This window comes from Accipiter gentilis, chromosome 8 (assembly GCF_929443795.1).
Source record: "Accipiter gentilis chromosome 8, bAccGen1.1, whole genome shotgun sequence".
Lineage (NCBI taxonomy): Eukaryota > Metazoa > Chordata > Aves > Accipitriformes > Accipitridae > Astur > Astur gentilis.
The window spans coordinates 18,454,428-18,479,965 of NC_064887.1; the positions used below are offsets into that span (position 1 = coordinate 18,454,428).

Here is a 25,538-nt window from a genome sequence, read left to right on the forward strand (position 1 = left end):
AAGTAATAGGTGTTACATCCAGTTCTAGTTTAAAAAGAAACCACAGGTCTGGTCACTTGTCAGATCAGTGTTCAACAAAGACTTGAGGATATTGGTGCCGTTTCAGTTAAAGGAGGAAAGAAAAAGTCTGTAATGGATTTTGGGGTGAGGATCAGGTCCAGTTCAGCTCCTTTCTCAACGTGCTGCGTACAGTCTCTGGAGGGATCAGTCCCTGCGGTCCAAACGGCTGCCACCCCCCACCCGAGCTAAAGCTGCCTTTGATTTTCTGGTTCCCTCAAGGGCTCGAGATAGATGCAAGAAAACTAACACCACCCCCCACCCACCCCCGATAACATTTTCATAACTAAAACACATCATTTGAACTTGTCGCTACTTTATTTACCTCACGTACTACCTTTCATTTACCTGCACAACGAGAACAAACCACTGGCTCCGCTACCAGACGTTTCGCTTTTACTGCTGCCGCTGGGACGCGCACCCCGGTGCAGTCTTTGCTGCGCCCTGCAGACACCCCTCGGTGCCTCAGCACAGCCCCCCGCGGGGGGATTTGCTGGGGTCACGCTTAACATTCCCCCCTCCCCCGGCCGTGCCGCTGCGCCCCAAAGCCGGAGGCCGGCCGGCGGGCACCTGAGCGCGGCGGCGGCGGCGGCGGCTGCGTGGGGGGCGAGCGAGCTGGCGGGCGGGCGGGACCGCCCCGGCCCGGCCCGGCCCGGCCCGGCCCTCACATGCGCGGCGCCGCGGGAGCCATTGGCCGCCGCCGGGCCGCGGGCGGCGCTCTCGGCCGCGGGGCCGGCCCTCGCCGCCGCCGCCGGTGCTGTCCGTGCGCCGAGCCATGCGGGTGTGCGCTGCATGCGGAGAGCGCGCTGCAGGGCGCTGCTAGGAGCCGAGCACGCCCGCCCGGCCGGCCGGCCCGGCCTCCCTCTCCTCGCTCGCCGCCCGCATGGCAGCGCCGCGGGAGTGACCGTCCCGGAGAAGGTCTGCGTCCTCCGCGGCACGGGCCCGGCTCGGCTCGGCTCGGCCTGGCCCGGCCCGGCCGGGCGGTTCTCGGGGTCCCCCCAGCCCGCGGGGCCGTCCCTGAGGTGAGGCGAGCGCGCGGCCGGCGGGAGGCGGTTGGGCAGGCGGCGGAGGGGCCGCGGGGGAGGGGGCGGCACCGGCGCCCCCCGCCTCTCCCTCCCTGCGCTTTCCGTCGCGCTTGCCTTCGCACCCCCCCCCCCTTTTTTTTTTTTTTTTTCCTCCTTTTTTCCTGCCTTCAGAACGGCCTGGATTGGCTTGCCGGTATCGCTGCCGGCGCGGGGGCGCCTCCAGCCCCCGGCAGAGCTGCCGGTGGGACCCCGAGGAGCGGCCGCCACTCGCCGCCCTGTTTTCGCCGGGGGGTGCGCGTCCAGGCGGGACGTGCCCGCGAGCGGCGGCGACAGCGGGGCCGGCCCCGGCTGCGGGTCTGGGAGCGTAACGTGCTACTGGGAAATGCGGCTGGAAAAAGCGAGCCCCCTTCCGAGGTCGGTGGTATTAAATCCATGCGGGGACCGCCAGCTGTGCGTCTTTTGTATGGGGTCAACTGTGCCTGGTGGTGCACCGCACGCGGATTAAAGGGGCCCAAACCAGTCAATAAAACACATCTCCAGGACAAAACCAGCCCTTGTCAGAGAATCGTCTGTGGTGGTTTCTGGAGGCACGTCTCCTCCCTTCCCCCAGCTCCCCCGGTACGTGGCAATACCGACTACTGCTCCTGGAGGATCCCTGAGCCTGGCACAGCAGCTCCTCTGTCTTGCAACCTCCATTCCCCTCCCCGTCCCCGTCGCCGTCGCCGTCCCCGTTACAAGTGCTGCCACTGCTGTTAAACAAACACGAATTCAGGCGCAGAAAGCTTGTGACTTGCCCAGCATCCTTCAGGGAAGCTGGCCTGCGGTTAGTGGGGGGATGCAGGCTGTGCATTTACAACACGCCAGCAGCCCGTGGCAGTTTCTCCTCTGGATGCTCCCAGTGTGTAAGAGCCATGAGGTAGGTTACTCAGACTTGAAAATGGAGGACGGTAGTGGTAACCAGCCTGTCGTTTGGTGGAATAAGTCTCAGCAGTACTTCCTGTAATGGTGGTGCTGAAAGTGATGTTTTACTTGGCTTAGTCGCTGGTGCAGAGAGCGAAACATCTTCAGTACTAGCTTTGGAGTACCTGCTACTCGTAAGCATTATCAGTTACACCTTTTGGTTGTGTTTTTTTTTAGATAGTGAAGTATTTTGGGTTTTTTTCAGCATTATGTCTGTCAGCCATAATAGGAAAGGTTCATCTTTTATGCCTCTAAAACTGAAGGTGGGGAATGGCTGTCCCCCCCTTGTTTGGGAAAGAGGGCTTTAGGGTGTGAGAAATTTGCAGGAACAGCAGGGAGATTTTGATCCCACAGCTCTGAGCTATCAAAAAAGCACTCTCATCCCGGATGGGTAGCTAAGTCCCTTTCTCTGTGTCTTGTTTTCTCCCGCCCCCCCCCCCCCACACTTTCTTCCCCTCCCCTCTTCCTGGTGGCAGAGGAAACCCCCTTTCTTCAAACTTAGGGTAAGGATCGGTAGTGTAGAAGGTTAGTGTTATTTGCTCTTGATTGCCATTTTAAATTAATTCACAAAGCCTTGCTCAGAGGCTAGGATCCCGTTCATTCTTTGTGATTTACAAATCCCCTATAAACCTTTTATTGTTAGTTGAAACTGATTTATGAGGTCCTGACCTAGGAATATGCTACTGTGGCTATATTTTCTGTGCTGTACACCATTTTCTCCTATGTTTCTGAGCAAGCATTGCCTTTATAGTAAACTCATTTGGTGCTTTGCCTGTATCAGGCTTAGTGTGAAAAACACTTGTCTGTTACGTCTGCTATATCTGTTTTCTTGCACATAATAAGCAAGGAATACTTAAATAGATACTGTTATTTGCAATCAAGATTACTTTGATAAAGATACAAAGTTTACAAAGACTACATGAGGTAAGGTGGGGAAGGGAGCAGCATTAAGCAGTAATTTATTTTGTAAGATCCAGATAAGCACAATAGATATCTATACCAGTCCTGACATCCTTGGGGGGATGGTAATCTGTCCAGTGTGCTCAGACCTGGAGGAGGAATTCTAAAGCAGCAGCACCAGCAACAGAGAAAGTTATGTGTGCTGCTGTCATGGGAAGGTAATTATTAATGGGAACAAACCTGTATAATAACAATGCAAAAAGAGTAAAAGCACTTAGGTGCTTGCTGTGGAAAGACTAACTAGTGTATGTTGCATTAACACATAGCTGCACGTGTGAAATATGGTTCTTGTATTCCAGTTCTTTCTTAGCCCTGTATTCCTGTCACCTCAGACACGCCCCTTTCTCTTCTGTAGCAGTAGGTGGGTGGAGGTATGGAGATATCGCAACTGTACATCCTGTGTATGGACAGCTTTCTGGACTGCGTGCCTGGAGAGTAAGAAAAAAGCTGATGCTGTTAGGGATATGCTTGCAGTAGGTCCTGCCAGTGAGAGGAGGATAAGAAAATAAATTCTAGTCGATAAAAGGGTATGTACATCCCTGTGGTCAGAAGTGCTTGTGACCATGTGTGTTGTGGCTTGGTGTGGTTTTATGAGAAGTGACTATACTCAAATTTCCCGCCTTTGAGTTCTTTTAGTTTCTCCAGGTCTTCCCCTTCCTTCTGTATATTGAGGTCCCATTCAAAGTCTGTTGAAGCCAGTGGGAGTAAGTGGATTTTTCAGTCAGGTCCTGTACCACTGGCTGATTTTCGTTCCCCCCTTGTGTTCTCAGATGGCACCAGCTGCTGTGTCAGTTCCTCCTTTTGCTGTGTACTTGTGGGCTGGCTTGGGATGTCTTGCAGGCAGAGTGCTGACTCAGCTCCTCGGCCCAGCCTCCCTTTGCTTTCTCCTGCACCTCTAAGAGCCAGAGGAGAGTTTTGATACAGGTACATGGACACCGATTGCTGAGGATGAATTAGTGTCCTGAGGCTTAAACATTTACTCAGTGTGGCGCTGGGGATGGCTGTTTTACTGAGAAGTAGCTTGAGTCACAAATGATGTCACGGGGGAACCCAGTAAACTAGTTTCTCAACTATACGCAAACAAAAGGGAGTTTCAGAGTTAGTCTTCTACCAAATAATGAACTCTGAAGGTTTTTCATTTCTTTTCAAAAAAGCAATCTGTATCTTCCAATTAATGAATAAAATTGCTGTAGATTCCTAAATAGTCATAAAACACAATTAGCAGTATTTACATTATACTCAAATGTTACTTTATAAAGTGGAAAGAACAAAACATGTTATTTCAGTTTCTACTGTTTAAATTTCTCCGTTCTTTGCTAGCATTGAAACCAGACTATACAATTCTCCTTTTGGGTTTGGTCCCCCCCCCCTCCCCCCCCCCCCTTTCTATTTTGTTTGTTTATTTATTTATTGTCTCTTGGTGGTTGGAAGATTGTATCCTGGCAAAAAATAAAAAGTTATTGATGTATTAAGAAAAATGGAAATAATTTTCCTCAGAAACCTTACATTTAGATAAAATCTTGTCTGTGCTTTTGCATAACTGACATTTTAAACATTTTTTTCATAACAAGCAGTGAAAAGTCTGTGGACTTCACCATGCAAAGACTTGTGCACATGACTAATTTTCCACACATGTATAGTCTCATGATCACGCATGCACGCATAAGGCTCTCTGGGGTCACAGTAAAGGTGCTTGATCTTGGAAGTGTTTGCTCTCAGCTGTGATGTTGAGGTGCTGCGGATCTACACTTGTATGATTTCCCAGACAAGGGCTGAAAGATGGACAAGGATGTTTGTGAAATACAGTTTTCCAGCAGCTACCAGCATTGTATTTGTAAAAGCGATTGTAATTACTGTTTCAAAGCTATTCTGTACCTGTTACCTTGAGAATACTTTGAGCCACATTTTTTCAAAGTTTGACTTGCTTGCGTTGGGGATGGGTTTGGCTCGAGATCTTTTGGTCTAAGCAAATTGAGTGCAATTTTCTTTTAACCATATAACAAAGAATAGGTGCTTACTGCTTGCCAAACAATTTTTCCCCTCAGAGATTCCAAACAAATTTCGGAAGGAGCAAAGCCAGTATTTCTAGTGTTTAACTTCTTGAGAATCATCTTGGATTTTGGCATGTTAAAAAGGAAAGTGCGTCACAAGTCAAGTTGGCACTTTCTAATACCATCAGTAATGTTCATTTCCACATCATTAATTTTAACTGACACTGCTTCAATCTTTCTCTCACCACAAATTTCTTCAATTAAAAGAATTGAAGCTCTTTGCACTTAATTCTATATTCTCTTCAGCTGTATTCTTCTAGTCTTGCAAGAGCAGGTTCCTGTTCCCCTTCAGGAAATGGATAGGGAGAGAAGCTCAAAGACCTTCATGTAGCAGCTGCCAGAGTGTTCAGGGAGATATCCTTGGAAGGAGGAAACTTTGTTTTCTTGGAAACAAGCCAGCAAAATGCCACTTTTGCCCAACACTTGGAGGCAAGCGGTAGTGTGAGAAGAGAGTATGGCTGCACCAAGGACCCGTTTGTTGGCACTGTTTTAAAAGAAATACCTTCCCTTTTCTTCTTCCTCCTCTTGAAGTATAAATAGGGATACGAAAACACATTGTTCATGTAGTCTCAAAACTGTTGCTACCTATAATCTTCCTTCTTTCCACCTGAGCTCTTTCCTCAGAAGTGATTTGTTCTAAGACTAAAGTAGTTGTGATTTTCAAGACTTCAAAAAGAATCATGGTGTAAAATACAGCCACCCTTAGGGGAGGAGGAAAGTTATTTGTTGCTTAGATTTTTTCCTTTCAGAGATCCTTTTCTTGGTGGAGGTAACTCTGATGAAGCAGCCAAAAAAATAACCAGGCTGAAAGCACATGGCAGCCAGCAGCAGGTGAGGATAGCAATCACCTTTATTCACCATGGTCCTGCATTTTGTATTGTGTGATGAATAGAAAAAGAAATGGTCCGGTTCTTGTGACCTGCCTTGTTCCTTGTTAGTGTTAAAAAAAGAACCCTCTCTGTGTATGGTCTGTTTGTTAAAAGTTAGGCATTTCAGGTGTTCTGTCTTATGAACATCTCCTTTGAAGACCAGAAAAATGCAATGGAAGATTTCTCAGACCCAAGGCGTGGGCATAACAGATAATTAAATGCTGTTGCTACCTTTTCATATCAAACATCTCTTCAAACTGTTTGCTGTGCATTTAAATTTGAAAAAATTGCACAATTCCCAAACTGGAGTTTTAAAATCCTTCTCTATTCACTCGCTCTGGATTTTTCTGAGTCATGTCTCTTGATGATTTCCTCTGTATGTCGAGACCATGGGTGGGGCTGCCGAAATACAGGTGTCTGTTGCTGTTCCAGATGTCTTATCTGTGACCCTCATATGGAGCTGGTAAATACGATGAGACCTACAGCAAACACTGTCCTGGAGCACCTGCTGGAGTCTGGTGGTGCTCTAGATGAACCCCTTCCATAGATTCATTATGTAAAGGTACACACAGAAAGGAAAAAAACAAACACAAAGGCTCTTTATAGCCCTTGCAATGAAGCAGCAAGGCAGGCTCCTACCCGCCCCCATTCAACCTAATGGCTACAAAGCCACAGCCAAGATGCAGGTTTGGTTTTTTCCCCTTGGACTTCATTCTTTACAAGTCAGCACTGAGATAAGTTTCTCTATAAAAGGTGTTCCTGATTGCCCTTGGGTTCTACAGAAGCCAGGGCTGCCGCACCTCTAGTGTTTTCAAGTCTGGCCAATGCCACAGATACCAACATGCCTGCTAAAAGCAGCATTCTTTTTTTTTTGGGTAGACTTTGTTTGAAGCACTTTATTCTTGCTGCAGTGATTTTCCAACTTGGGATTATAGCTCTAAGGACGAAACAAGTGCATAGGATGTATATGTGAATATGATGTCTGAATATCTATCTGTTCTTCAGCCTTAGGATAGGAAGGAAAGGACACTTACATGCTTTCAGCTGGTGTGAGAACTTGTATAAAGAACACCCATGCCTTGGAAGGACCCTAGTGCAGGCTTGCTGAAGCTGTGTGTGCTATAGAGATGGAGGCAGTTCTATAATCTTGCAGTACCTTTAAGGTCGAAAGAGAAGCTGCTAACCCCAGACGGATCTTTTATGTACCTTGATGTGTGCACATACAAAGTTGATTTTTGTCGTATTTTGTCAACAAAAAGTATAGTTGGTTGTCTATCTCAAATACACTGATGAAAAAACCAAGCTTATACAACACTGATTTGCTAATCATTGAAAATAACCTTTCAGTTCAAAAGCTTCCTCTGTGAATATTAATATTTTATACAGAAGTATTATGTAATAGACATTTTGTTGCCTTTGCAGTCCAGCACAGAGGAACACATTGTTAAGCTGATGTCATCTGGATTGTTCAGTATAAATTTGTCCACTAAACCAATGCAAATGTCAGTGAATGATTAAAAAAAGTCCATCTTTCATATCTGTACATTGTGCTTTGTGTACAGATTGTGGAAAGGGAGAGTAGGAATTATTTTGGTCTGAAAGTCTCTGCATTAAAACTTGAGTGAGAAGTGTAGTGCACTGTCTTGCTTTGTTTTCAAGCACCGCTATGGTTACAAACACTTTCCACATGCATTAGCAATTGCCTTCATCAAAGATGCACGGAGGAACCAGACTTCATGCTTAATCTGACTGGTGTTTAAAAATACAAACTGAGAAGTCCACATACAGGGTTCCTCTCAATGGCTGCCATCCAGAAACTTTCATGTACTTGCTTTCAGTCTAATTACATTAACAAATAAAGTCTAAACTACCTAACTTAGAAGAGGAACTGACAAAAGGGAAATGAAACTTCTCATGCATTTGAATTTTTTAAAGTAACATTTGCTGGTTTATAACCCATACTAAATTTCTTCGCTTTTTACCTTGTTGGCATTGTTCGCAGACAGAAAGGGAGGACTGGCTTGATAGTATTGCTCTTCTCCTTTCCTATCCCTCTGACAACAAATCTTGTCAGCTCTTGAAACAAGGAAGTGGAGGAATGCAGATACACAAACTCTCGTTGCTGTTGCAGAAATTGTGAGTTTGGTCAGTGCTAGATGGAAGTGGGTAGGAAAGTGTCTAATGAGGATAATGGGAAAAGAGTTGTTCTTGGGGAAAAAAAAGAGTGGACTGAGAATGAGACAGAACTGTACTAATAATAAACCAGGAAAATGAAAAATACAGTGGTTTGGACAAGACTCTTTCCAGCGGTTAAAATTTGTGGTTATGCTTTGTTTATTTTTAGTGTAATTTGATTAAGGATGTACCTAAGTTGAAAGGTAAATTTAAGAGTGTCCTTGCTAGCATCAATCAGTTGAACTGAAACAGATTTTAAACAAACTGCTGGGGCCAGAGTTACAGGAGAAGAAAAATAGCGAAGCATGTAGTAAAGCCAGAAAATAAGAATGAGAGGCATGCAAAAATAGAAAAGAAAATAGTGACAGTGTGGCAAAGGAAAGGATATAAAATTGTTGAGATAAGTGTGAGTAAATATCAAAGAAAGTCTTAAAGCATGAAGTTGTATGTACTGTTCTGCACTTGAAAAGCGTATGACTTTTGTTCATCTGACTGTGGGAGTCTCATCTCTGGAAATAGGGCTTTCATGCTCACAGCTGAATGGCCAAGTTCTCGCAGTTTGCAATCAGCTTGAAAGCACATTGCAAAGTTATACAGATTCCTGTGTGGACATATGTATTAATTCCAGCAAATTTAATGGGCACCTCTAAACTTACAGGTTGAATTGGTACAAGCTGAGTTTCGGCTGAATAGTTTTGCACCTGCCTAATTTGTGTTGTAAAATCGCAGTCTGTCCATGTGCACAGCAGCCCAGAGCAGCCTGGTCACAACCAGTACGCAGCTGGTCAGTGTGAGGAGTGCTCTGTGCTCCAGTTCTGCTGTTTCTTTTGTGAATGAAGAGAGAATGGCGGCCCTCCACACTGATAGCTGCCGATTTCTGTCACCTCGTCCATGTCTTCAGTGTCTGATTATTTTTACCTTCTTGCTGTCTGAACTTGAAAGATCTTAGATCTGGCTTGCTATCTGCTACTGAATGTAATACCAGAGCTACCAGCAGCAGTCACCTCTCTTACGGCCTGTGGATCAAACAACAGTTTACCTATAGCCCTGGGAAATTTTGCCTGCTTGCCCAGCAAGGTTTGATTTGTTAATGTCTTGGTTATGTTCTTGCCTTCTGCGACAAGAGAGGAAGCAGGAAGAAGTTTTGCACACAGGCGCTGGCTCATGGAGAAGGGAAGAGGTGGCCGCGAAGAGAAGGAGAGAATTACAAGATGCTCCTGAAATAAAGGGGTGGTTGGGTGGTATGTGAAAAGCCACAGCGAAGCCCTAGTGTGGACAATGAACTCTGCAGGGAGCAGCAGTAGGATTCGCTAGGCTCCCATGGAGTAGGAGCAATGCCTAAGGTGCTTTCCAAAGGGAGTGTGGTTTCAAGACCAGCTGGAGCAAATTTGAGCTCACACTGCTGTTGAAAGGGGAAGTCCTGCCGTCCTGCCCACCCACCACTGCCTTGGTGGGGCAGGATGCTTCTCCCAGGCTCACACCAGGGGAGAGAGTGGGAGGGTTAAGCAGCAGGGTGGCCACAGATCAGCTTAAGCTGATTGCGAAACCTCACTCGGAGATAGCAACAAAATCTGGTATTTATCTGGTTAGGTTACATGCTGCTTTTGACAGTGCTTCTACAGTAGGTTTCTGTGCTGGTTTGGGGTTTTTCTTCTCTCTTGATGGCATGACATTTTTCCTGTGTGGTGTTTTGTTGTTGTTCTTATGCAGCAACAAGGGAGGAAGATGGTGTTTTCACCAAAGTGATTGTCAAATGTCTGCTGTTGGCTGGGTACTTGGAGATACATGTAGAACTGAGAATTACTCAGTTGTCCTGAAATTAAACCTGTCATGACTGGAACTGCTTTACATATTTTATTAGCTGAGGTTTTTTTTCCAAGATCTCTACTTCTTCCCCAAAATACTGTCATTTCCCTCCTCTTTTTTTTTTACAGAATTCATAATAATTTGCTTTGTGAGTGCATCATCTGATTTTTTTTCACTCTGTTAGCAATGATTGTTTGTTTCCCTGTTAAATGCAACCCCTGTTAAGTGCAACAGAAGTAGTGTTTTCCTTAGTGGAAAAGATATTTGATCAAGTGACTGTACAAATGAAGGCAACCACATGTAGGCTACAGTATATAGGACGTGGCATTTGGAGGTTGCATGTGTTATGCCTGAAGTGCCAAGTGCCTGGCTGTGATTCAGATAAAGTTGGCACTGGGTGATGCCAACACCCCAGTGTAAATGGGGTGTAAGTCTTTCCCTATGCTGAAGAGTCCTGAAAGAAAACAGAAGGATTAAAAGGAATGAGTGCCGCAGGGGACTAGGTTATAAGAGAAATGGTACATGTGCTCCTTATTTAATCTTCTTTGTACCCACTGTTGCATATGCCGACTCTGTAACAGTGGGTGTGTATTCTGGTATCAGAGCAGATGATTCTGTAAGAAAGATGTTGCTTTGTTTTAATAAATTGAGGTTGTCTCTTCAAAAACGGGAGGGGGAGCTGAAGGAAGAAGCATAAAGAGAGAATTCTTCAAATGGGATTTAGAACAAAATCCAGGAGGATTTCTGTGTCAAGAACTGCGGGGAGGATTCCTTTGCTGGTCTTGGCTCTGCCCAAGCATCTACTTATGCACTGGTATGATTCATATGAGAATTTCTGCTTTAGGTTGGGTTTTGGTGTTTGGGGTTTTGTTTTGGTTTGGTTTGGGGTTTTTTTGTTTGTTGTTTGGGGTTTTTGTTTGTTTGCTGGGGTTTTTTTAAACCAAAATCTTATGAGTGTGTTTTGTCATTTGTTTCCCCCCACCTCTCCTCCAGGTATGATCCAACTCATGTGCTCAGCCTGTTCTGGGAGGGGGAGGGTGGTGAACCTCAGCAGTCCTTCACATTGTGATACAGGTCCTGAAGACAAGCTGTCCTGTTCTTCCATGCCTTACCAAGTGTTGTGGTGGTGCTGTTTGGCCTCTCCTGACACCTTTCCTTAAATGCTGATGCATGTTCAAAAAACGCAGCCCTCCTGCTTTGGAGGTGGGAACTGCCTTTGCCTTCTGTTTTCAGAAACGGTTTGTTGCCTTTGGGGTGGCTGCTGAGGAGGGGTTGGAGGGCATGGCGAGCTCTGCTTAGGCCCTTCTTCTTATATGGGTCTCTGAACTCGTGAGAAAAGGTTACAGAAACAGCCAAGGTGAACGGCCCAGTGGCTAAGAGAGCATTTGCTGTCACAGCTCAAGTACAATCCAAAGGTCTGTTCTGAAACCTGTTTGCAATAGGCCTTTGTAAAGTATCTAGTCAGAGCTTTTTTCCCCGTGTATTTAAAAAACAACAGTCTCCAAAAACTCCAGTTCTGGTGACGTATGCTGCAAGAAGGGATTTAGTTCTCCCAAGACCACTTGACCACCCCAACTCCTTTCAAAGAGGGAATTCTTTAAGATGCATATTTACTTGTGCATTTGGCAGTGTCTTCCCCATCTCCTTATCCTGGGTCTCTACCACTAGGAAGAAACCTGGAACAGCAGGTTCCTGCTGACCTTTAAAAAGCTCTCAGTGGAAAGCATCACACAGGGCTTGTTCCTGTGGTCTTCTGAGTGCCAGAGGGTGCCAACCCTGAAAAGGCCTCAGAAAATAAATTAAGAGGGAAGTGTGTCTGTGTTGGTTTGGGGTTTTTTTTTGCTGCAGTGGCTTGGGAGCTGCTCAGGTGAGTGAGTGCAGTGCGCTCAGCACTGGGCACGGACCCTAACAGCAGAGCAGCTCCCCGCTGCAGCTGCCACCAGTGTGGAAGCAACGGGCTGGTGGCTGAAGCAGGGGATGCAGCCAGTTGTCCCTGCCCTTTTGAGCCCTGGCTGCGGGGCATTCGTTCCCTGTGCTGGGGGGTTGCCTCTGTTCCTTTCGAGGAGCTGCTGCCAGCTGGGCTGGGACTTGCCAGCCTTGCAGCGAGTGCCCTGCTGTGCTGGTGTTTGCAGCCTGGCAGCCGCGTGCAGCGGTTGGCAGTGCTGGGGAAGGGCTTGGGCACGCAGCAGCGCTGCTTGGGGCGCAGCCAGGGCAGGAGAGGCACAAGAAGGGCAGCGAGGCAGTGGCGGCCGGCCTGGTGCGCGTGGAGAGTCGTGCAGAGCCCTGCCTGTTGCTAGGGGACTCTTTTCACTTACGAAGCAGCATTGGTCTACATAGCAGCTTTCTCAGTGTTTGTTGATTGGAGGTAATTACTGTAAAATACTTGATTTATAACGAGGCATACTTAATAAGCAGCAAACTAAAATAAATACTTGGGAATTACCTGCTGGAGTCTGGCTGTTCGTTTTGCTGAGTTGTTGCTTTCCATCTGTGGGCTCTGCTCCACCCTGGAGACTCTGTGTCCCTGGAGGTAAAGGCAGCTGTGCTGTAGTCTTGGCTGGTGGAAGTGTTGGGCTAAAGGAGGAAGAGAGAGAATCCTGTTTCTTCTCTATTTTTTGTATCCCAGGGATAGGGGTGTTTTCCAGAGGTTTTCCAGGCAACTCATTGACTCAAGGTGGGCTGCTTGCCTGGCATACTGCTGTAATGCAGCACTTCAGATGTGATCAAAGCGCTTGTGTGGAGCACATGTGTTGTGCAGCTACCGTGTCATTGGGGTCTGGTCTTGCTTTTATGGTGGTGTAGGGAAGTGGTGGCACAGAAGTAGCAATGCCCTTGGTTAAGTTTGGATGAACCAGTATGTTTAAGAAAATTTGTGGGAAATGGCAAATTGCTTATTTGAGGGATCTCTGCTCTTCAAGAATAGGACAACTCATTAGAGTATTTCTGAAATTATTAAAATAACGGTGTGCTCAGCCTTCCCCAGAGATCAGGCACTGGTGGCAAAAGGATGACTAACATTTTGCTTCCATGTCACAGAGTGGCATTTCTCTGACACTCGGCTAGCATCGACACTTGATTTGGCCACTTGGATTCACAGCAGTGTGTTTTTATACAGGAAGAGTCTGTGGCGCTTGTCAAAATGAGAAAGTGACCGTCAGTGACCTGGCTTGATAATCCTGTCACCAGAGTCTCCTGGAGCCAGTGGTCAGCCCAGCTGAAGCCGGAGGAGGAAGGAGGAGAAGCACAGCCTGATCAGGTACTGAGCCAGGAATGGGAAAAGTTGTCTGATGCTGACTTGAATCAAGTTGTGGATGATCATTAGTTATAAAATAGAGTTCTGTTCCTTAAAAAGTCTTGCTAACGTGTGATACGATGGTGGCCCAGTAACAACAACCACATCATCTGTAGGTCTGGCATGGGTGCATGTTATATGCTTGAGTTCTGTAACAGATCTGAGGTAAACATAAACAAATGGCAACTTTGTGTTTTCCGGGGTATTTGATTGACACATCTAATGTGCAGTACAGCACAGTATGTGTTTGCCAATACCTGTATCCAGGCTCCATGTGAGTTGGAAGGAATGGACTAGAAATACTCTTAACAAATGTTTGAATGTTGAAGAGCAACTTGATGTCTTGAGGAAAGAGTTTTTCCTCAGCTTTATTCTTTCTTCTAATAGGGAGATAAAAGTGCCAGCTTTCGAGGAGCACAATGTTATGCAGCAACCACAGAGCCCAAAAAGGTAGCAGACTGATGGGTTTTAAGACAAAACGAACTGTCAGCTTGCTAGCTGTGTTTTTATTTGCTGAGATTCCTATAACCGTTCCTGGAAACTGGTATTTATTCTTGCATTCACATCTTTCAGGTTGTCATACTTAAGAAGACTTAGTTAGGTTCATCTTGTTATATGAAGACTGTCAGAGAAGATCAAGGTTTTGGTGTATTGTATTAGATTTATTTTTTCTTATGTGACTCTGCTTTCCAGTTTATGTGGAACTCCTGCTCCAAGGACCATGTTCTAAAAAGACTTTGCATATTTAACGCACCTTTAGAGATTCCTTAAGAACAGGGCTACTACTTATGTGTGCTCGTACAATGCTTGGGATGGCAGTGGCCCACAATTCACTTCTAGAGGGACGGTGTTTTTCACCTTGAGTTGATGCTTTCTCTCCAGAAATACCAGCATCTGTCCCTTAGACGGTCTGAATTTATTAGTCACATTTTGATGGGTTTTTTTTTATTTATTGACCCAGCAGGGGTTTGTTGAAATGATCTGTTAAGAAAATTATTCCTAATGTTCTAGGGGTAATTTTCAGCTCTGTCTGATTATTTCTTTCCTTGTGTGGTTAAAAAAGGGAAGTCCTTTTCTAGCATGCGTTGGGAATCCTTCACTTTTTTTTGTCTTGGGAAATAAGAATTGGCATTTATTTGATTCAACAACCAGCTTCCTGCTTCTCAAGGAAGAGGCAGTGGCTCATTCGCCTGCAAACATCCCTCCTGTGGAGACTCTTTGTTGGGGAGTTAGAGGAAAGCTAGCAACTACTAGTAAAATAGCTACATAGCAGGATGAAGAGGGATTATTGAAGCATTACTAGGAAATTCATGGCTGTGTGCAAGACCTTATGTACTCCACAGACAAGCTGACCTGAATTCTGCAGCCAGGCCTTACTGGCTTCTGCGTTGATGTGATGTGGCAGGCTGGATAACCTGCAGCAGATCTGGGTTTAAAAAAAAAAAAAAGAAGGGGACAGAGAAGACTTATATTTGAGTAGAAACACAGGCAGGACAGTCTTTATAACTGTACTGAATCTGTCTTAAACTTTTTTGTTTTCTAACTCACACCTCTCTATTCTTAATATTGAGTACTTTTCACGTAGTCAAGATGAGTCTGCATTATAAGGATGCTCATTAGGAAGAGTGGAGAAGTTGTTTACTCCTGGATGGGAAAATACATGCGTGGTTTCACTCATAACAGGCTTTTATGGATGGTTTGGAGTTGAGATAAGTTTTAGCAAAGAAATGGTGATATGTGTCTTATCAGTGAAACTGTTAACCCAGCTGACACGTAGTCATCTCTGGGGGGGATAGGATTAGTATCTACTTGACATAAATGGAATGGCTTGCACTTATGTTTTCAGGCAGTCTGTTTGTTTCTCAAGATTATACATCACACACAAGACATGACACAAAAATCCAAATAGGAGATGAAATGCCACATCTCTTAAATTGAAGCTGGTCAGTCTGACCTGTGTGCAGAATTTTACTGCTGTTACTTCTTGTAGTAGGACTGTGACTTTGCAGTTTAGTTTCTGCTGGCACAGACCTGGTGTGATGGCAGTTACTGCTTCCTCCCTTTTTCTGTAGACATAAGCTAGACTGATGCAATGCGCTCCTTTGCATTCACCCCTCCCGCTTGCATGCTTTCATTACCCCGTCTTGCCACTTCCTTCTGAGGTGGCCGTGTGACTATGAGAGGAATTTTTCTGCTGGTGCTGCTTAAACTGGGTCCTATGAAAGGAACAGTTTATGCAGGCAGAAAAATTTCACAGCCACTAGAAGGGCTTCTGCAGTAAGGTTTTTGCTGGCATAGTTGGGAAGCAAGAAAAAAAAAAAAAATCTTGGCTGATACAGCGAAATCAGCAAAATGTTAAAGTGTGGCTAGGGGCTTTCCAGTGCAAGTGTTATGGTCTGGTTACTGTGATGGAGTGTGTATGTGTGTATATATAATATACTTGTGTCTGGAAACCTCTTCCATGGGAGCATAAGCTTTAAGTTCTTTTGAATTTTTTTTAGAGGAATTTCTGCAGCTGCAGAATCCTGAAGTGCCAGGGGAAATATTGATATCCTCAAACATAGCTGGTTTATTTTAGATCACGTTTCATCGATGTGCTTTTGATTTAAGAAAAACTTGTCTGCATAAGCTATTTGTTTACCATATGCATGTAAGAAGTGGCAATGCTGACCTTCTTCTGGAAGTAGGAAGGAAGGGACCCAAGGAAGGGCGGATTTGCTTGGTTATTTTCTTTCATTTCTTGTGTCCTGCTTTTACTAGCATCTTGGAATGTAGCTTCTCTGTGCGGTGTAAGACTGTTTGTTCTCCAGAGGTAGGCAAATCTGACGGATTTACTTGCTATGCATCAGCTCTCCCCCCGTGAGCTAATTACAAAAATGTATTAATACCAAACTTAAAGTTAGGAGGTAACCTGTCAGCTTGCTCTAATCTGTTCGTGGAGCGAGTGCCAGGTGTAGCTTGTGCTGATGGTCCTTTGTATTTCTTGTGTTTGAGCTGTGAGCTTGTGGTAGAGTCAGAGGGTGAGACTGGGAGTAGCTCGCTTACGAACATAAAATCAATTTTTGACAAAATCAAAATCAATTTTTGACAACAGCAACCAAAGGGCAGACAAAAGATGGATGTCCTGAAGAGCTGTGTGTGTTGAAGTGTCCCCCAGCCTCAGGAGGAGGGTGCGCAGGTTCCAGATGTGTTGCAAACGGCAGACTTTCCTGGACGTTCACCTGCAGTTCAACTTCTAGCTTAATACTGAGGTATGTTGTAGGGGCACCCTGCAGGTCTGCCTGCTCACTTACTGAGTTATATGGATGTTGGTATCAGCCACGGTTGGCGTGGTGTTGGCAGCGAGGGCTAAGGGAGGAGGGCAGGGCTGCCCTGCATCGGTCATGGCTGGTTCCAGCCGGCTCCCCAGCCAACCCCAGGGACCCGCTGTGTGCCAGAGGGGAGCCAGAAGACCCTGCAGGGACCATGACCAGCGCAGGAAGCACCATGTGCCGGCCCTGTTGCCTCCCTGCCGGGACCAGGTACGGCAAGGGGATTGGAGAGCAAGGGCGCTGTTTCCCCTCTGTGTGTGTGTGCTTCAATACCAGAAGCAGTAATTAGAAGTTTATTAATTGACAGATAAAGTAAATTGATTTAAATTCCCCCCCACATTGATAAACTGTTTTCTGCTTGTGACAATGTTACTGCCAAGGCTGCCTCAAGGCAGAAGTTAATTTTTCCTTAGGTGTAGATATAGATGTCATTTTGACTACTTCTTTGCAATGAAAGGGACTTCTGTGTACCTCGTTCCAATGTTACAATTTTCATGTCAGGTTATCTTTTCTTCCTGTGGTCCCAGCAGAATTTTCAATGTTAACATTAGATACAGAAACTGGAAAATAGCTCTATTTTGGTGGGTTTTCCACTGTTTTTGCTGCCATATTTCTTTGCCTAGACAGGAAACTTGTCTATGACTGATAGCAAAAGCCAGTCCCAACAGCCTCGAGTCTGTGGGCTGAGCTGCTTCCAGCCAGCTTGTCGTCCTGTGAGCCTGAACCCGGCCTGGCCACGGGTGGTGATACCAACTGCAGCACGGGGCGAGGAAGGAGGCGGTGCTCGTGGGTCCTTGTCAGCAAACTTGCTATGGCAGAGAAAAATGTGAGCAGGGTCAAAATGCAGCAGTGCTCTCTTTAAACCTTCAGCAGAGTGATGTTGTGTTGCATGTTTTCATATGTATAGACCTGCTTCCTACAGGATGTGTACAAAATTCAGTAGGCTTCAGTAATGTTAGTTATGTGTTTGACACAATATGATGTTTTGAAATGTTTACCTGCTCTAGGTTCTCAACTGGAATCTCAGGAGGTGTGTTTTGGATAGAAGGGAAGAGATTCCAAACATGTGGTCGCTCCTTCAAGCTTGTCCCTTGTCTTCAGTAGGTGATACTCCCTTGAATAAGGGAGCACCATCACAGTGTGCTTGTTCTTTTGTACTTTTAGAGGCTGGCTGTGAACACTGGAGCACCAAATCAGCATAATGAGGTTCAGCATGAAAGGGTCAAGTATGCCCATCCTTGTCCCTACCTGATTTAGTTTCACAAGGGGGTAAAACACTTACAGCAATTCAGAAACTACGGAAGGGATTGAGCTGGGATGGGGAAAAGTTGGCCTTTCCAAGGCCTGGTTTTCCTTGTGTAGATGGGCCTAATGTTGTCTAGTACTGCTGTATTTACACCTCTTGATGGTGAACAGGACATACCCTTAGAAGTTGGTGACGTTATTGCCTGGCATCTCAGGCTGTAAAGATGGGGGGAGAAAGAGAGATTTGCAAGGGAGAAAGACAAACAGTTCTGTTGCCCAAATATTTTAGTGCTGCTGTGGTTTAGCAGTAATATTGTGTTTCTCTGTACACAGCTTTTTATTGGCCTCTTTTAGAAAAGTTTTAAATTTAAATAAATAACATATTCCTCTAGTTTTATTTATTATTTCAAGTGCTAGAGTTTGCTTGCAATTATAACATTCCACTGCCTCCAGTGATTGGATATGTAAAATCCTGGCCTTTGTTGCTGAGCAATAAACTCCCAAACTTTCCACTTATCTGACTTCACATTTCATGAGGTAGCTCTTGCTCAGTGTATTACTGGAAGCTGTGGAAAAGTTTTCTATGCATAATTAGAATTGACTTGATCAATAAGGCATCAGTCTCTTTCCCGTTCCCTTAACTCTTACATTCTGTAGGAGCTGGGCAAAAAAAAAGTGATTTTTCTGCTCATAAACTGAATCTGCTACCTTTTGAAGTAAAATGTTTTTCCAGGCAGGCTGCAAAACAATCTTTATGGGTAGTTCAAGTAATTATGTAAGGAACTAAATGATTGTTAACATTACTGATGTTTGAAACATTGAGGGGGGGCAGGGAATCCATGAAAAGAAATTTTATAAAAAAGGAAAACCCCAGACAGCTGCTGGCTGCCCCACCCCCACCTCCCTGCCCTGTGTTGTTTTGAAGTCCTGTGGTAGTTAAGGAGAGCACTGACCAGTGGTGGGTTTTTTTTTTTAATGTTTTCTACAGAGGAAGCATGGTGGTTTGGGGCTTTAGAGGCAAAGCTCAACCACCACTACCCCCAAAAAACCCAGATTGTTGCTTGCACCAGAGCTATAGGCTGGGGTCTAGCTGTAGTTTGCAACTGGATCTGGCAGTCCTGCGTGCCTTGCCTTTTTGGCAGGTTGTGCTGCGTGGTGCCTCGCTGCCTCCCGTGACACTGGGCTGGGATGTTGGCACTGCTGCTGGAGGTGGGGGGCAGCAGACACTCCTTTGGCATGGGGAAGATGGGGAGGGCTGGGGAAATAGGGGTATTGTATGGGGTTTTCTTTAGATGCAAGAAGCAGTAGGCTGTGATAGAGCTAGACAGTCCCATGTCAAGTTACCACCTTCTGGTTGATGAGTAATGGCTGTTTTTTCCAGAGTCTGGGTACTCCCTAGTCACTGAGCAGCAGCTAATTGGTGGTAACTTGTAGTCAAGATCCACAGCAGTGCCAGTATTTCCTTTTCAGCTGAGGAAACTGGATGGGGAGCTGTGGGGAAGCTCTGCAGGATGTGGATGAGTGTTTGGGAAGGTGGAGGTGGGTGGTGGTGGAGCAGGGAGGTATCAGAAGGGTCAGCAGCATGGAGCAAAAAGCATGGGTAATCTTATGGGAATGTATTGGTCCACTCCTCCTCTGGATTGTGCTGTCCTGGTATGTGTATTTAGACTGAGACAATCTGGGATGACTGGCTGTCAGCTTGGTAAAATAATCAGGTTGCCAAGAACTCAATCATCTTGTTAAGCATCATTTCAGATTTATGGCATATTTGTCCATCTTTAATCCAGCTAATTTAAGATATGCAAATGTGCTTTTTAGTACTCTTTCATTTCTTTTCCTACAGCTCATGTAAACTTGTTTGTTTGTTCTGGTTTTGCACCCCTGCTCTGTCTCAACCAGGGTTCAATCTGAAGGCAACAACTGAGAAACTCTTTCTTTCACTAAAAGGGTATGTCTAGGTTGTAGGGGATGGGAAAATGAGAATTGGAGCTCTCATCCATAAACATTTACCAAATCTTATTTCAACAGCCACTTTTGTCTGTCTTATAATAACAGGAGTTATGCCAACCTAAAAAGCCCCAGACCTGCTTTGCTTTGACACTTAGCTAGATCCTTACATGTAATATCCCAATGAGGGGTAGAGTTACTTCTGTTTTCCTTATATGTTGGATAGCACTTACATACATAGTTGGTAGAACTTGGGTGGGTTTTTTTGCAGTGTCATTGAGTTTCTTTTTCTTGCGTGGGTTGCTCGCAGAGCTGTGTTAGTGGGAAGACAAACACTAGAAATAGAAAAATATGATGAGGCAAGGGCTGTCAAGTATTATGCATATATTCCGTACCGTGTGTGCTGAGGCCCTGACCTACTTGAGGCCTCTAGGTACTTCTGCAATATAAGTGTTTAGCAATGATAAGCTGCAGTGTCTGACAGAGGGATTCAGTGTGTAAGAACAACACCTGAAAAAACAACCTTTAATCCTTTCCCTGGAATGAGCCAGTTTCAAGGTTTCTGTTCTTTTGGGAGGGGTCGCACAGGATGCTTCCATTCAGTGAGTGTATGCTGGCATGATATTCAGTGGCCAGCACCTTGTTTTAATACTTCTCAGCAAAGTAATATTGATAGAGCTTATTTGACTTTTTTCCTGCATGTGTGCTGCAGTAATTCTTTGAGTGGTTTGGGGTTTTTTGGAGGGTTTTTTGTGGTGTTTGTTTTTTGGGTTCCCCCCCCCCCCCCCCCCCCCCCCCCCCCGAAATAGTCAATATACCAGGAAAAGCCCCAGTCACCAATAACATCTGAAAACAACAAAAAGAGCAGATCAGAAAGCCCACAGATAGTCTCTAAACAACAACAAAATGAGCTATAATGTGGTCAAGGAGAGAGCTGCTTGCAGCCAAGGGCACTTGCTAAGGGGAAGATGGGTTATGAAAACCTGACAGCTATCCTTGATTTTTGAATGAGGACAAATGTAGTTGTGTTCTCCAAATAAATGCTCGGAGTAGCTATGTTACTTAGTGTTCCTTATAATATAAAATGGCTGAGTTTCACAGCTTGTCACAAAAGGCCTTGGAGCTTATTCTTGGCTTTCTGGATAGTCTGATCGCAGATGATGAAACTAGGCAGACTAAAGGGTCATGGCATTTTAGAAAGAGATTCTCTTAAAAATAACTCAATGACCTTTTAGAGTTGGAGGTATCCCCAAGATAAGCTGTTTCTGATTGATCTGAGGCCAGGGATATGAGTGTTTCTTGCTTATTAAATGCACCAAACATGGATAGATGTGTATAAGGTTAAAAGGCTGTGTGAATCAGCACTGGTTGAAAATGTTTTCTGAAGTTTGAATGGGTTCAACGGTGTTACTGATATTTCTTGACACCTTTTTTGGAATATCATCTACCATATTAAAAGTATTTAGGGGATGGACTTGTTTTCATTCTGTACAACCAGAGGGCACGTTAGGAATGTGTATCTTGTTTTCAGAACAGTCATAGACCAGTCCTCAGGAGCTGACTCACCGCTATTTTGTAAGCAGGGTTTGCCTTCCTTTCATGCGGTTCTGCATTATTCCATTCCCTAGTCCATGGTAATTTAGATCTTAAGTGTGCTGGTGTCAGAAAGCCTGCTTCCTAGAGTAGTATCTTATCCCCGTGTGTGGTATGTACGCGGCCTGATCTGCCACTGGCAAACGTAACTTTTGATTGTTTTATTTCTTTCTGGTTGCATCTTCATCAAATTATGGTACAAAGGCACTTTCCCTGCAGCTGTCCAATGTGATCATTAATAAACGATTATTAATCATTTTGGGGGTATTGTATTTAGTCTGTTATAGTTATACTGTCTCACTTGTATGGGCTTGTTTTCAATTTTTCCTACACAATATTTGCGACTTTCTTGAGTTTCAGATTAATTGACTTGTTCTACTTGCATTTTAACTGAGCTTTGCTATTGGGATGCCATGGTAGGGTGGGACTGGGAAAAATGGGCCGCTGGAAAGAATTAGAGGGAAGGCAATGGCTCCGTACAACTTAAGCATTCAAGTTACAATTTCTAGTATGTAGCACACCTTGAGTTATGGCACTATTGACTTTCAAAATCACTTAAACTTGCTCTCACACCTTAATAACACTTTATTCATGGCAGGTCAAGTATTTTCCTGTGATTGATAGTAACTTTTTATTACATTCTTTTTCTTGGATCTATTTATTTATTTATTTTACTCCAGCTTAGGAGGAGGTAAGGTGCCAGAAATCTTCAGCACTGTCATCGTTTTTATTTTTTAACTAGAAGCTTTCCTGAAAATAACTGTGCACCAATGTGTAAATCAAACTCTTCCAAGAGGTCTGCTACCTGTGATTTTTTTATTTTTTTTTTTTTTTTTATAGCTTTGCTAGGTGAAAGTTGGAAGATCTGGTTGTTTTAATGATGTTTTTGCAAAACTTGTGTGGCTGGAAAACTGACAAGAGTCATGTGAATTTCATGTTACTTCTGCATGATTAAAATTAAGGGCAGTAGTGTGGGCTGCCACTAAAAATATTCCCAAGAAAACCATACAGGAGAGACTAGGGGAGATTGAACCCAGCAGAGACTTCTTTTTCCTGTTCTTCCTATTCCACTGTAGCTCCAAGGCTGAACATAGTGAAAGGGAAAAATGGAAACCACTCTCATGGGAAAAGGGTGGAGTGGTATCACTTTTCCTGATAGTAGCCAGAAGGCTGTGGAGAGGCGAGAAACAATAGGAAGCTTTTTGTTTCCTGGGTGGAGTTTCACATTTGACACTGATAAGTGGAAGCCTGATACGAAGGCATCAGGCTGGTAGAAAGGCTGCACCTTCCCTGAGAGCTGCTGGACTTCAGTCTGGGTGTTCCTGCAGGAAACTCCACCCTCTTGTTCTATCTCTGTCTGGTATGTTTTCTAAGCCTTGATGCCGTCCTCTTGTTACTGCTGGCAAAAAGTTGCATGTGTGGGAGATATGCAAATGTGTTGTAATGTTCTGATATAATTTTAGCGCAAGAAAAGAGCAAGCTCTGTATGTAGGTATCACCAACTGAGCTCCAGTCTTGCAGCTTAGTTTGTTTAATAGAGCTGTTAACTCTGAAAAGACATTTACATAGAAGTGGGGTAGAGGATCAAGTTCTTAATTTTCTAAGCTTAAAAAGCAGCTTCCATAGCCATGCTTCCATAAAACTAAATTCCTTTACAGACAGTAGGAACTGTCTGCATGAGTGTGAAAGAATTGGATCATTTAATGGCATGATTATTGAGGATTTCTGATTATGTGAATTCTCTCATTGCTTGCAGTGCATACTGGTCACTGGAAGAATACTGGCTTTGCTATAACTGACGTGGACTTTATCTTCTCTTGTTTCCCTCAATGTAAAAATTCTAAATACTGTTTTGCCTTACCGGTTTTCTTTGTGATTTTCTTTTCAGGTTCAATGAGAACATGATCTTTTTGTGGGAGAGAGGAATGAACCTACTAAAATCCTTTCTCATATGCAGGGTTAAGTATTGCACTCAGGAGGGTAATGTTCCAGTGGAATTGCAGTCTTTTCATAACAATTTAGACTTTGGTAAAGAAAGTGGATGAGTCATTGCAGGGGTTTGATGGCTGAAAAGATTGATATTATTAAAAAAAATTAAAATTAAAAAATTAAATTAAAATATTAAAACCAAGAAGCCCTTTCCTCTGTGTCCCAGCTTTCAGCCATTCAAAAGATCATCAGATTCCCAGATGTAGTTTAACATTTGAGTACTATGGACATGTTTGTTTTGATGTCTTTCCCTGAACTGCAAATGTTGCTTTTTCTGTGCTTTCACTTACACGTTATTTATAGAGATATAAATGTCAAATTTGGTTTGAGCATTTTGATGAGGTTACAGCACTTTGAAAGAGCCAGATGTTCCCATTATTTTGGTGTGATTGTTAGGGTTAATTATACTTGCTTCATAACCTTTTTGAGTTGCATTGGTATACTAGGTGCTTCATGGGTAAAAGTATTCCAGTTGTTCAGTGTTTGTATGCTCTTGCATACAGGTTCATTTGCTTTTCCTTAATAGGTGCTTGTTAGTCAAGGCCTTATATTTCTACAGGTTTGTGTTTGAGATGGGTTTTTAACGGCAAACCCCTAGGTCTGTGGTGCCTTTTTGCCTTTATGCTGGGGTAGTGGTAAGAGTGGAGAATGTTGCAGACTGCAGTGTGACTCTGAAGGGACGACTCCAAACTAGCCCTTTGAATTCAGTTAAATTAGCATAAATAGTCTCTATTTGAGGAGTTTTTCAACTGCAGTAGACCACAGACAGGGGGTCAATCAAAACCAATTCATGAAAGGTATGGAAGCTTCAGCAACCTTTTGAAGTCCTTTAAGATGTAAATTGATACCCTCTGAGTGTTCCTGTCTGGGGCAGATCTTTGATACAAGGTAGGTCTTATGGCTCTGATCCTAGAAGAGGTAATAAACTGGGTTTTGTCTTTTTATCAATTAAAACCATGCTACGTGCAGTCCTGGGCATTTTTGGTACTGAATCTTGAATGTTTAGTGCATGGTGAATATACACCAAGGCATTTGTTTGCTGACAGTGTACAAAAAGCCACTCTCCAACTTTTCTTTCATTTTTATTTCTTTATTAGCATGAAAGGTGAATGAAAATGTGTAATAATTTAACTTCAGCTATCACTATCATTCATAATTTAAATCTGAAATGCCTCAGTTTTCAGTTCAATGGTCCCCTTAGTCATTAAATCCTGAATTATAGCTTGCCTGTACTCTTCTGATCAGGCTCCTCTAAAAAGGAGATGGCTGTCAGATATTTGGCTCTGAGATGTAGCTACAACTTTCTGGTGTTGGTGTTCATGACATTGCATTTTGTCAGATACGTAGGGTGCAGCAGCTGAACCTTGCACTTTTCAAGGCCCGAGTCTGTGAAGAGCTGTCTGAATTTTCCAGCCTGCAGATAGCGATACACTTTGGCCTACTTTAACCGTGAACTTTAATTTACCTTAGTCCGAAGTTGAGATTTAGTTGCACTGATTTATAAATTCTTTATAACATTTATCATGTGGTGCAGAGTTACCATGAGTAGGGTTTTTAGAGGGGAAAAAGAATATGCAGGACTGTTTTGCAAGGATAGCATTGGAGTTAGACTCCAGTTAGTTTTGTAAAAAGAGGTTGTTTGACCTTTGTAATGAAACAACGATTTGCCTTGGCACAAAATGCGGAAGGGGAAGGCTTTTTTTTCTTTAATTTGTGTTAAAAGGATTGGAAGTGGGAAATGCGGGGATGATGAAATTTTAGCTGCAGGGAAGGATATACAATTTTATTTATGAAACTAGACATACTTGAATGCTTGTTTTACTCCAGTAAAACCTCCTTGCGTAAATGTCACGTGCAGGGTTGAGTGGGTGTTCACCTGCTGGGTTGTAGAGAGAAGAGGTGAGGAAAGCAGTTTGCTCTTGAGGGATGCTGGAAAGAAGTGGATGATTTCATGGCTTCAAGTAGATAAAACTTGCTGTGGTGGCAGTATGGGCAGTGGAATTTGACAAGAAGTGCAAGGCAAGAAGGATGTGTGTGACTAGGGTGATACTTCCGTGGAAAGAAGCAGCAGAGTCTGGAATTCATAGCCTGACATTTTTGAATGTGTGAAGTAAGCCAAAGGAAGTTAGTGGGTGTTGGGACATGACTGATTTGCTCCAGTTTGTAGAGTAGGTGTGGACAGAAGGACAGCAAGAAATCACTGGGGTCTGTTTTAACCTAAGAGGCAAAAAATTGTGCAGCCGTACTGGTCAGAAGGA

The 25,538-nt window shown here is 44.2% G+C and overlaps 1 protein-coding gene across 5 annotated transcripts in view; it reads left to right on the forward strand.

The window, feature by feature from the left end:
• The first annotated feature begins 811 nt into the window (after positions 1–811).
• Positions 812–25,538, forward strand: part of LRRC8D (leucine rich repeat containing 8 VRAC subunit D) — a 54,441-nt gene continuing 29,714 nt past the window's right edge. For 3 of the 5 annotated variants that reach the window (XM_049807440.1, XM_049807439.1, XM_049807437.1), the window contains exons 1-2: positions 812–1,079; positions 13,019–13,159. The gene's annotated coding sequence lies outside the window, so the exon portion shown is untranslated. The other 2 variants (XM_049807442.1, XM_049807438.1) reach the window with 2 other exon arrangements.